Raw genomic sequence first — 12,902 nt, 5'->3', positions numbered from 1 at the left:
GCTTTTTATATCACCATGCTCTGTATGGAGAAAGCCTCCATAAATTGAAGCTCACCGATTGATTCCTTCAGTCATCAGCAGAGAGGTACTGGGCACCTACTATGTGCTACGTGTTTTGTTTTGTTTTAATTAATAGACTTTATTTCTTGAGCAGTTTTAGGTTTGCCAAGAAAAGGAGTGGAAGGTACCAGAGAATTCTCATATATCCCCAATTCCCGCCACCCACCGTTTCTCCTATTATTAACATCCTGTATAGTGAGGCACATTTGCTACAATTGACGAGCTAACATTAGTATATTATTATTAACTAAACTTCATGGTTTATCCACTTTTTGTGTTGTACATTCTGTGCATTCGAATAGGTGCATAATGAATGTCTCCACTTGTAGTGCCACACAGAACAGTTTCACTGCCCTAAAAATCCCTGTGTTCCCCCTCCCCCATCTCCTGGCCTGGGGGCTTTTTAAGTGCTAGGAATCCAGCTGGGACAAACTAAAGTTTCTGCCTTCGTGGACCTGACATTCTAGTGGGAGAGATGGACAGTAAACAAGCAAATAACACATACATTCAGGTGATAAGAGCATGTTTAGGGGGAAGGGGGTGGAATAGGGCTTCTTTATTCTTTTTATTTAAAAAAAAAAAGATTTTATTTATTTATTCATGAAAGACACAGAGAGAGAAGCAGATACACAGGCAGAGGGAGAAGCAGGCTCCCCGTGGGGAGCCTGATGCGGGACTCAATCCTGGGACCTGAGAATAACACCCTGAGCTGAAGGCAGACGCTCAACCGCTGAGCCACCCAGGCATCCCAGGCTTCTTCTTTACATAGAGTGGCTAGAAAAAGGCTCTTTGAGGAGGTAGTGCTGGATCAGGCCCTGCCTGTCTGTGAACAGCCACAGATACTACTGGGAGCCCTGAGCCCAGAGGCCTCTGTCACCGAGAGGCAGGCCAGAGTATGAGACCCAGAAAGACACCCTGACCCCTCACAGTCGTTCGAGGGCTATGGGCTGAATAATAATCCCCCTCAATTCGTTTGTGGATGTCCTAACCCCTGGTACTTCAGGACGGGACTGTATTTGGAGAAAGAGGCAGCTCAGTTAAAATGAGGTCATATTGGGTATTCCTCATCCCACATGACAGATGTCCTCACAAGGAGAGGAAAGAAATACACAGGCACACACACAGGACACAGGAGGAAGACGGCCATCCACAGGCCAAGGAGAGGGCTCTCAGAGGCAACCCACCCTGCCAGCACCTTGGTCTTGGACCTGTAGTCTCCAGAGCTGTGAGGAACTAAGTGTCTGTTGTTCAGACCACCCAGTCTGTGTTCCTTTGTCACGGTAGCCCTGGTAACAAGGCAGGAGGCAGGGAAACCTGCCCTTCCACTCACAGGCTCTCCCATCTGGCTCAGAACTCAGAGGTGGTAGTGAGCGGTCTCCCATGACCTAAATAACTTGGGTACAAAAGTCGGTGTTGCAGTGACCTCCCTATCCTTCTGAGGGTAGCAGGGCTGTCCTCTCTGTTCTAGTCAACTTGTTGCTGCTGGTTGTGGTGGCCACTTAGTGAGGACCCAGCGGGCACCAGGCATGCCCAGAACAGCACTGTGATTAAGAGCCCAGAGATCTGGAGTCTGACAGATACATGGGGGTCAACCCCCCACTCTTTCTTCCACTTTGCAGCTGCATGCCCTTGAGTGGGTGATTTGATCTCCACAAGCTTCAGTGTCCGTGGACATTGAATGTGGGGAAATGATGGTTCCTGCCTCCTGTGGCTGTTGGGGTTCAGATGAACGAATGTTTGTGAAGCACTTGGTGCAGTGCCTGCCACATGGATGAGGCTCACAGCTTTTTTGTTCCATGTCGTAGTCATTGTACAGCAAGCCCCAGACAGAGGAATTATTCTCATTTCATGACAAGTAAACTGTCCTGAGGACACCCAATGCTGATCAGCTGGTCCATCTACAGCCTTGAAGACAGGACCAATCAGCTCCTTGTTGGTCTGGCCAAAAATCCTTCAGTGAGACAACTGGCACAGTTGGTTGTGGCACTGCCATCACTGGGGTTGAGGTTGCAGATCCTGGTATTGTAAATAAGTCTTAAAAATCCGAATCATACTGCCTATCCATGACTAGCAGCACCATCCTGGGATTCTGCCTTTAAACGCCACTGGAGGATGTTATCCCATAGTGGCGGTCACACTTGGCGGAAGCTGGTATTGTTGTGCATCTCCTCTGTTGGGTACTTTTCAAATGTTGTCTCCTTTTACAGCCAACTTTTTGGTGGGCACTATTGTCCCTATTTTACAGAAGAGAGGACTGAGGTCTAGGGATGTACCATGACAAGTTGAGGGTCTCTGGGCCCATACATGGCACAGCTGGAATTTGATTTGTTTGTTTTTAAAGCTTTTATTTATTTACTTGAGAGAGAGAGAGAGAGAGAGTAAGCAGTGTGGTGAGGCAGAGGGAGAGAGACAGAGAAACAGACTCCCTGTTGAGCAGGAAGCATGACGACATGGGGCTCAATCCCAGGACCCTGAGATCAAGACTTGAGCTGAAGGCAGACGCTTAACCTACTGAGCCACCCCGGCGCCCCCAGAGCTGGAACTTGAACTCAGGTCTATGTAGGTTCAAAGCCTATACCTCTGGCACCCCTCCCTTGCCCCTAGTCATGCACCTCATGGCTTGAGTATTAGGTGTTTTGTTTTATTTTTAGGCAAAATGTTGTTTTGTCTGTCCTACAATGCAATTCAGGTTTATGGAAAAAATAACATTCATAACAACACAGGTGACCTTCATGTTTTAGCATCAAACTCAGTGCCTGGGGCATGAGTTTTACCAACCCTGCTCTTCCTTTCCTCTTCCTTATACGGGGAAAGCTCCTGTGCCATGAGCATTTGCTTTAATTTCCACAAGAAGAGCCTGGAGGCAGCTACATTTCTCCAGCTGTCCTTTGAAATGGGGTGGGGGGGAGCGAGGAACAGAGATATTATTGAGGCTGGGGGCTGAAATGTAAGGGCAAACAGAGAACTTGGAGAGGTTACCTGTGCTGATTTCCTCAACACATTAAAAAACCAGTCAGAAAGATGCTAACGTTCACGCTTCCCAGAGCTCAGAGGAGCTTCCCAGAATGCACTGCAAGAGATAAGGGCAGAAGCCACATACACAAGGTGGCCTGGACCCAATTATCTTTGTTCTGCATGTGGCTTCAAATTGGGGGTTGTGGCAGCCTGGCGTGATGGGAACAGATACATGTGAGAACACTTTGTATACTAGGTTGTGCAGTGAGGAGGAGACCAGAAGGCCTGGATTCAGGCTCAGCTCCACTGCCAGCTACCTGTGTGACCTGGAGGAAGTTGCTTACCTGGGTCCCAAAGTCTCAGTCACAAAGAAATGGTTGAACACTAGACTCCCTCATTGTTCCGTTGGAATCTAGCAAAGATGTGGCCAATGCAACACATCATTCTGTTTCCTAGGAATGCACCTTGAACAGCAGCAGTGATAATAATGACGAAAGTAGCTCATGGGATGCCTGGGTGGCTCAGTGGTTGAGCGTCTGCCTTTGGCTTAGGTCGTGATCACAGGGTCCTGGGATCGAGTCCCACGTCGGGCTCCCTGCAGGGAGCCTGCTTCTCCCTCTGCCTGTGTCTCTGCCTCCCTCTGTGTCTCTCATGAATAAATAAATAAAATCTTAAGAAAAAAAAAAAGTAGTTCATGTTTGTTAAGCATTTGGTGTGGGCCAAGCACTGTGCAAAACATTTTGCACAACTTGTCTCCACCTGTGTCTCATAACAAATGAGAGAACTGGGTACTTCTTTGTATCCTCACACTAAAGATGAGGAGAGTGTGGCTCAGAGAGGCTAAGTGATTTGCTTACACCCCAGAGTCAGCAAGTGGCAGGCCTAGATCAAACCAGGCACTTCCTTTTAAGTGAAGTTTCAAGTAGCAGCAATAGTCCCTCACCCTGGGGTCCCCAGAAAGCCAAAGCCTGACCTCCCTCAACTGAGTGTCCCTGGCTTAAGCAGGCATTGCTAGAGTGTAGCCTGATCTGCTTAGAGAGGCCCCAGGTAGTGCCGGCCACTCAACCAGAAAACCTGAGCTGCTCCCAGACCTGCCCTGAGGTTGCTCGAGGATACCTTGGAGCTTGGGGATTGGTTCACACTATTCCAGCTCTTCCCTAGTAGGCGAAGTGGCTTTTGGCCTGTGTTGATGGCATCATCTCCCATCAGTGCCAGGGAAACCACTGGTCATCTGGGGCACTCTAGTGGGGTGGTGGTGGGAGGGTGAGCAGCTTCCTTCACTCCTCCTCATCTTCACCCCTGGTCCCTTTGGTTAACCCACTACCCACTTCAGGTTGGCACAGCAGAAATTTCAGGTAGAAGGAATGCCCAGGTGCAGAGTTTGTTTCATTCCTGCATGTATATTACTTGCAAGCCTAAACCACAGGCTGCTTGAAAATTCCAGGCCACATTCCCAGAAGCTGCTCTGATCAAATATTCATGGACACCGATGGATTGTCATCAGCATGAATCCCACAATCTGCATTTATTGCTTTGGCACTATTTTATGAGAGTTATTTCCCCCCTCTGCTCTGTGTTGCATTTTTCAACACCCTCCAAGATAATCCAGCTTACAGCAACTTACACATCTGTGGCTTATGAAAACTGTGCTGAGGCCTCACTTGGGAGAAGGAAGATAGCTGAAAATTAATTGATATATCAGGCACTGATAATAGGGATGGAATGGAACCACTAAAATAAGAGACCTGGCTTTGAGTCCCAAAGCTCCCCTTTGCAGCAGTATGATTATAATAGCTTAAAATTAGTCAGGTTTTATCACATGCCAGACAAAGGACTCATGACAAATCTTTGAGCTAGATGCTATTACTGCCACTTCCATTTTTCAGATAAGAAAACTGAGGCACAGAGAACTTAAGTAACTTGCCCAAGATCTCATAATTGCAAAAGGCCATTTGCTAAGCTCAGTTCCCCTTAATTATCATCCCAAAATAAAGGATGATAATTCTCAATTTATCAGTACTTGGGAAGATTAGATTCTGTAAGGGAGGAGTACTTAGCACATAGAATATTCACTGCTGTCCCTCCCTCCCTCCTTCTTTCTTTTTAATATGAATCAAAGGCTGCCATTGTGTCGAGTCTAGTGATAGGTCTTGGAGGGACAGCTCGAACAGGCAAAGAGTGTCCTCACCCTTTCTCTCTCCCTGAAGTCTGCCATTTTATAGGGAGATGGGCAAAAACAATGACCCTCAAATTGTCTCATTCTCCTTGGGTGCCAGGGGAGGGTTATTATTTCCTCTCATATGGCTTCTGCCTCCACCCTGCTTCTGGAGGGAGCAGTGATTCTTACTGGCAGGCAGAATCAGAGAGTCTTCCCTTCCTTAGCATTCTATGTGCTCAAAACTCTGACCCAGGCAGGGGCCCAGAGAAGTAGAAATATTTGCCCAAGGTCACACAAGGAACAAGTAGCTAAGCCAGGATTTGAATAACAGTGTGTCTGACCCAAACCCCACAGCAAGACAACGCATTCCAAACTCAGGCAGTTGTGATGGGTTCAAAGTCCCTACTCTAAGCCCAAATCTCCAGCCTGCCATTTGCATCCAACAGTCTCCAATGTTGGATCCAGCATTGTGTACGGCATTCCCAAAATAGCAGTCACTCTTCCTCACCACTCTGGGAAATGTTTGGCATCATGACTCTCTCCTCCCTCAAGATCCCCTATTCCTTCAACCTTCTCATTAGAAAGGTTGTTGAGTTCTCTTCCCTTTCCTGTGGCTCTTACTGGATGGGCTACCCTTTATCAAAGTAGCTCATGGGATGCCTGGACCTAAAAGTCCTCTTTTAAGCAGGATGCCTGCAGTCGGTTGGGCCACTGTAGAGCAGGGAGGAGCAGCCTTCTTGCCTTCCATACTGAGTGCTTGCTCTGTCTGCCTTTCTGTTGGGCACACTCAACACAGCATGATCTTGGGGTCAACTGGAATCCCTACGTGACAGGATCATGTGCTGCTACTCAGCCAAGGATGCGCAGGCACCAATGTGCACTGAGCACCTCCTAGATTCCAGGCTCAGTTCACATATGACTGTGCTTTGAACCTTCACCACACTGCTCCAAGGCAGGCCTTATTAGCCCCATTTTGCAGCTGAGGCTCAGAGAGGGTCTTTACCTAGAAGCAGAGAACTAAGTAAGATCCCCTGATCTTGTGCCCATGCAGTCAAGTTTTGAGCCCCCAATGAGTAAGACCTATGACTATTCCTGTGAACGTCATGTGATTGTATTCAGTCTCTCATACATGCCATTCACAATATTTTGGGGTTCCAAATTTTTCAGGACCCAGAGTTGGGCTATGAGCCCTACCTCTGTAATTCCCCAGAATTTGGACCAGCATTCTTTGAGTCCTAACCCAAGGACAGTAAGGAATTCAGCAAACATGCCCTTGTCCCCCTCAAACTTCCACAGCTTGTCCAAACGAAATTGTTTGAGATCGCTAGGGTGGACGTTGGTTGTTTTAACTTGTTATATCTGTTTCCCTTTTGATATTAGTATATTTATTTTCCCTTGAGGAATATAGTAGATTGGAAAACTGCCTCTGCTTCTTCATTCCCACATAACAGGGTTATATATCATAACCATTACCTCTTGGGTTTGCAGTGCTTCTCAGTAGAGTGGCTGGAGACTGTCTCCCTACGGCGCTGTTGTTGAACCTGATCAAGAGAGACTTGTACTGACCAGTGGGATGTGGGTGGGCAAGAAGTGAGCAGAGGCTCTAAATGTGCTTGTGTGGTTCAGCCTCGTGTACTCCTGTTATCTGAGATGAGGAAAGCATATCTCCTGGTCCACAAGGGATGAGGAGCACATGGCAGAGACCCAACTCGACCTGCAGCCTGGAGCCAAGCCCAGGCAGCCCCAGCAGGAGCACGATTTATCCTCAGATTCATGAACAAGAAAAAAAAAATGCTTGTTAGTGTAAGCCACTGGGTTGGGTGGTTGTTACACAGAATTAGTGCAGTAATTGCCAATTTCTACACAGAAGCATCCCCCTTCTACTCATAGTTGTTTGATGGGGCTTGGCACCACCCCAGGAGGAGACCAAGACCCAGGTGCGGTCAGTAGGCGAACCTGGTGACTCTGAATTTGCCAACCCCTCCACCATCCACTCTCAGCCCAACTCCTGTGTGCTCCAAGCCCAGGCCCCCCCCTTCCTCATTTGTGGTCCCTGCTGGCCTGGTAACACTATTTCCTTTCCTTGCTCCCTGGGGCCAACAGGAGGTTAGAGACTCTACCCCATGCCAGTACCAGTACTCAGTGCCTCTGTCAGCTCCCAGGCTCTCTCCACACGCCTGCAAACAGAACTTACAGTCTTTATACTCAGAATCCCCCCTGTGCCTACCCTCTGCTTCCAGCTGGGATTTGGCCTGATCCAGTGCCATGCTCCTAGATGCTCTTGGGCAAATTACTTAGACGTTCTTTTTCCCCCAATTGACAGAACAGGGATTATACTGTTGTGAGAGAGAAATCCGATCATGGACTGTCACTGCCTCGCCTTGCACTCAACCCATGGGGGTTGCAACACAGGTTCATTCTCCCAGCCCGTCTTGCTATGTAGTTCCAGGCACACACGAAAGCATGAATAAATATTTGTAGTTTGAAAATCCCTATGGTAGATTTTCTTCCTTTGACCTTTTGCTTATTTTCCCTCTTGAAATAGCAGAATAAGGCCCCTAGTGCCATGGTGACAGTCTCTATAGAAATCCATAGCTTGTTCTGAGCACACCTACGGATGCCAGTGGGAGGCTGGCATAGATTTGGACCAATAGAGAGAAGGCATGCTTAGCCCTGTCCTGGTTACAAAGAACATTTTTTTTTCTTTTAAATGGACTTTCTTGTCCCCAATTCAGCATCACCTAGCTCTCTCCTAATGTGGGTTAATTTTCCACCAGCTCCTAGAAAGAGTACATTTCCAATCTCTCCTGGGACAATCAGAGGAGTTTCAAACAGGGTAAAGCAAGTTTTGGTGGAGAATATTTGGAGCTTGCTGAGGAGTCAGGCTGCTCTGATGGCATTTGTGCCAGCAGGGTGGGACTGTGTTTGCTGGAAACACATAATCCTTTTGGGCACTGTAATCTCAGGTTAGAAGCAGACTTGTGTTGCAACCAGAAGTCCCTGCTGTTCTGGCCTGTCCTTTGTCAGTCTTGCTGGACAGGTTGGGAACATATTAGTTTAGGAATGAGGGTCCTTTACTGAAACCAAGGAGGGCCTCTGTCCCTTTAAGAGAGTCCTTAAAGGCAGACAGTCAGAGAATCACAGAGATGAAGGCCAGATGGCCAGTAAACAGGATGACAGTGAGTTAGGGAGATGACCAGCTGGGCCGTCTGCTTTAGTCACCTTGCAGTGGAGAAGACTTCGGGAAGTGGCTGCAGTTGGGAGATTTGGTGACAGCCGGGCACCCTGATCCAGGGCCCTCCAAATGGTCCAATTGGCCTCACCTCCTCAGAGTTCTAGACCTGGGAGGCAATGCAGAAGCAACAGAAGTATGGGCTATGAGGCCAGATAGGTCTAGGTTCAAAGCCTAGCCATGTTCCCCAGACAGTGATGTAATCTGTCTGGACTTCCATTTCTTCATCTATAAAATGGGATGCAAATCCCATTGCACAGATGCATTGTGAGGTGAGTCCAGATAATATGGGTTGAGTGCAATGCGTGAGGGAAAGGAGGTGCTCATGGAATCTTAGTCCCCCTCCTCCTCTGGAGAGCATACTAATAACTGCTTAATAAGAAGGATGTAAGGGAAAATCTGAGAGCCTGGAGTCTTGGCAATTTTAAAGTGAAATCGCCAGATCCTGCTTATTAAATATCTGACTGAGAATGTGAGTGTATCACATGAGTATCAGCTACCTGTAACAGAAAACCCGGATTATATTGGCTTAAAGAAGATAAGGATTTACTTTTCTCTTGTGTGAAAGCAATTCTGATGCAAATAGTCAAGGACTGGCTCCCTGGTCATGGCCTCCAAGGAGCCAAGGCTCCTTCTATCTGTATTCCACTATCTAAGAATGTAGTTTTCATCATCGAGGTCATTGTGTGGCCATAGAATGCTGCTGCAGCTCCAGCCATTATGCCTCCATTCCAGACATGAAAAGGAAAGGAGAAGTGCAAGAGCATGCACCTCTCAGATGAGTCAGCACTCTAAAAACACAATCAGAAGGTCCAATCGGTGACTTTTAGCTTATTGGTCACCCCCTAAAGCAAGGGAGGCTGGGAAATGTATTGGGTGAGTAGACACCCCCAGTAATAGAGGAGTTCTACTGGCAAGGAGAAATAGGAGAATGTTGTCTCTGCCATCCATAGCCAATACCGCAGCTTCTTTGATTTCACCGGTCGGGTCTGCCTGGGCCAGCGTCGGGAGTATTTTCCCTGGGAACAAGAAAGCATCTCGGTTCTCTGCCTGTACTACCGGTTCTCACCCAGCAGACCAGCTATTTCTAGAAAGGCCACTCACTGGCAGGAGTGATGTCAGTGGGCTGTGGTAGGCAGCTGACCTCAAAAGCAGAGATTCCTGGTCATACCTCTTACTGGCCGGCTGTCTTCGGGCGAGTTACTTAACTGCACTCCTCAAGGTGCGCTGATTCCCATAAGGATCAAATGAGATACTTGAGGCAAAGCATCCAGCAAGGGCCTGGTGCTCAACAGGTTGTCAGCGAAGATTAATTCCTGTCCCTTTCAGCCTCCCATTGCCCACCTACCATGCCGATGTCAATAAATCTGACATCCTCTTACACCCAACTTCAAGTGGTACATAGGTTGTATTAGTCAGAAAGGTTCAGAATCAGAAACTTAGCTGAATGACATGTAGATCCCAGGTTAACCCTTACGGGGAGCAGCCTGTGGTTACCCTAAGGATAACCACCAAAATCTAAAATATTCTGCATTGTCTCATACCTGCCTACCTTATCAGCTGCAGATAACTAGTGCAGCTAGTGACAAATCGCCCCAAAACTTAGTGGCTTAGAAAACAGCACAAGTTTATTATGTCACAGTTTCTGTGGGTTGGGAATCTGGGTGTGGCGTGGCTGCATCCCCTGGCCCAGTGTCTCTCACAAGACTGCAGTCATCTGGGGTGCAGTCATCTCGAGGTTCCTCTCGGGGTGACTTGGCTTCTGAGCTTACTCATCCAGTTATTGGCAGGATTCAGCTCCTCACTGGCTGTTGGCTGGAGGCTCCCTCAGTTTCTTGCCACATGGGCTTCTCTGTAGGGTGGCTCACAACATGGCAGCTCACTTCATCAGAACAGACAAGTGAGAAGCAAGAGATGTGTGAGCAAGAGGGAAGTCTTTTATAACGTACTCTCAGAAGAGGCATACTAGTGCTATTTGAGTCTATTCTAGAAGCAAGTCACTAGGTGCAACCCAACCTCAAGGGAAAGGAGGGAAGCACCAATCAATGCCCTGCTTTATCCACCTTTCACTCTCAGTGTTCCAGACACAGGGGCCTATTTTCTTCTATGAACAAGTCCATACTTTCCTACCATAGGACATTGGCAAAGCAGTTCTGTCTGCCTGGTAACCCTTCCCCCCCCCCCGCCCCGCCTCCTTCTACTTATTTTCAGATTTCATCTCTGGCCTCATTTTTGCAGAGAAGCCTTTCCTGACCACCCATGTCTTGAGACACAGGAAGGAGAGGTGCTCGAAACATGACTCAGCATTGTGTAACCCCAGTACCTTCAAGCCTGGTCACTGATCGTCCAACTCTCATTCTTGTATGGCATACTGTGTTGGGACTCTCCAGTGGTAGCTCTAATCCTCAAACAGACAGACTTTGGATCTGGTTCATGGATTCTTGGTGGATCATGCTGGGCTGCCTTAGCAGTCAGAACAGAAGAAAGAGGCAGACCCTATATCATCTCTGAATACATTTGTTTTTCTGGTCAAGTTGCTTTTACCATCTGTGTTCATTTATTCACTTGGAATAGGTATGATCATCAGTCCATGAACTCAGGTGTGGGGCAAATACAAATTTCTCTGTTATACCTAACTGAATTCAATTTCTATTTTGAGCCTCCATTTGGTTGGGATAGGTAGCAACTCGATTGCAGTCCATCCACCCCCTTCCTTTCCCTAGAGACCGTATCTATGCTTGGTGTGTGCAAACGTGATGGAAGGAGGGCCACCTGCTCTTTGATGTCATCTGTCAGTGGCATTTATCACTCTGAGTCACTGGTCATTGCAGGTCTCCATGGAGCTGTCTCCATTTCCTGTCTGCAGCCTGTCTCAGGTCAGGTGACTGTTACCTCTGTGACATTCTGGGGTTCACAGGAACATTGTATTATTTTTGGTACCTCACAGGATTGTAGGAAACTAAGAAATATCTGAGCCCCCATTTCCCAGATGCCACGTGGCCTCTTCTGCTCTTCTAGGCCTTTCTGCCTCCCTGGGACTGCCTCTTGCCTTCTGCTTAGAGACCCCACAGACCCCCACAGACTCTGGGACGTTGCCTCTGCCCCACACTTAGCCCTGAGAATCAAGCATGAGGGCCTCCCACAGGAGTGTGGGCATGCTCATTGCCCCCTTTCCCATCTCTTTCCGTATCACTGCTGCGAACATTCTTTCGTCTGCTGGGGAGAGGGGAACACCTTGCTTTGCTTGTGATTGCCTTCCTCCACATGTTTTTGGTTAAGCCATGAGTTCTTTCTATTCTTCTGAGAATCTGGTCTTGGAAGCTCAAAAGCCAAAGAAGACTCCTGAGCCAGTGTGATACAGGACATTGGAGGGAGTGGAAGCCCAGAGGAGGCACCCCATCTGAGCTGACCGCCCAGGAGGGGTGGGCCTGGGAGGCCAGAGCTGAGCTGAGGCATGAGTGGAGTTACATAAGCAAGGAAAGGGCAGCACAGTTGAGAGAAGAGCCTGCTCAAAGGTGGGAAGTCTGGAGGCGGGCCTCCGAGTGGCTGCTGTGTGTCTGTGAAGGGAAGGCAGGTTACGTCTCCGGTGTAGCTACAGATAAGGTAGGAGAAATAAGCAGGGATCCGATAACAAAAGTTCTTTGATGTCAGGCCCAGGTATTTGGATTTTATCTTTAGGAAATGTAGATCCATGGGAGTATTTTTAAGCTTGCAGTGATGTGGCTTTGTAGGTTAGCATGTTCTCTCTGGGCTAAGGTGGAGGGCAGGCTGGAGTCAGCACGCTAGTAGGGAGCCTGTTGCAGCCACCTGGACATGGAAAGATAGGGCTGCAGTAGGAAGATGGAGATGGTCTCCCAAGAGACCAGAGGGCAGGGCCATCCGGGCTTGGTATCCTAGGTGATGTAGAGGCATAGAGAGCTAAGAGTCTAGGATGACCCCATGGCCTCTGATGGTTGCTATTTACTGAGCTAGAAAAATGACAACCCCAAGAGAAAAAGGTTGGAGAGGAGAAAGGGTTAGTTTGGTCTAACGTCCAGGATTCTGTGTATAAGTAACATTTTGGTGTCTAGTTCTGAACCTCAGCAGAAGACTTTGGATCAGAAAAGCCCACATCAGAAGTATATGGAAGAGGCAGCCTCAGGACTCAGGACTTCCTAATAGTTACTAAGGACTGTGGTCAACTAGAAGGTTTCAACAGCAGATGACCATAAAATACAGATGACTGTGACCCAGATACATACAGACATTAGGGCTCATTGAGGACGAGAGGTCAGCGGCTGCTTTCAAGGGCTCAGCTATCCCATCAGGGACTCCGATGTCACTTGCTTTCTGCCCCACCGTGCTCTGGACTTTTGGTCTTCATGCTGATTCCATATGCATGTCGTATCCTAAATTTCAGTGTTTCAAAGAAATAGACCAGTTTTCCAGGAAACAGGCCATTTTCCCCAGTTCAGCCAGTGTGTTGGCATTGGCACTTGAGATGACATTTATTCGTCA

At 48.0% G+C, this 12,902-nt stretch overlaps 1 long non-coding RNA gene across 1 annotated transcript; it reads left to right on the top strand.

The window, feature by feature from the left end:
- Positions 1-9,116: 9,116 nt before the first annotated feature.
- On the top strand, positions 9,117-10,938 carry LOC125754965 (uncharacterized). The gene is made up of 2 exons (XR_007410211.1): positions 9,117-9,281; positions 10,617-10,938. It is a non-coding gene; the product is annotated as an uncharacterized LOC125754965 (long non-coding RNA).
- Positions 10,939-12,902: the final 1,964 nt, after the last annotated feature.

Source organism: Canis lupus, chromosome 4 (assembly GCF_003254725.2).
Source record: "Canis lupus dingo isolate Sandy chromosome 4, ASM325472v2, whole genome shotgun sequence".
NCBI lineage: Eukaryota > Metazoa > Chordata > Mammalia > Carnivora > Canidae > Canis > Canis lupus.
This window is presented reverse-complemented; position numbering and strand designations above follow the sequence as displayed.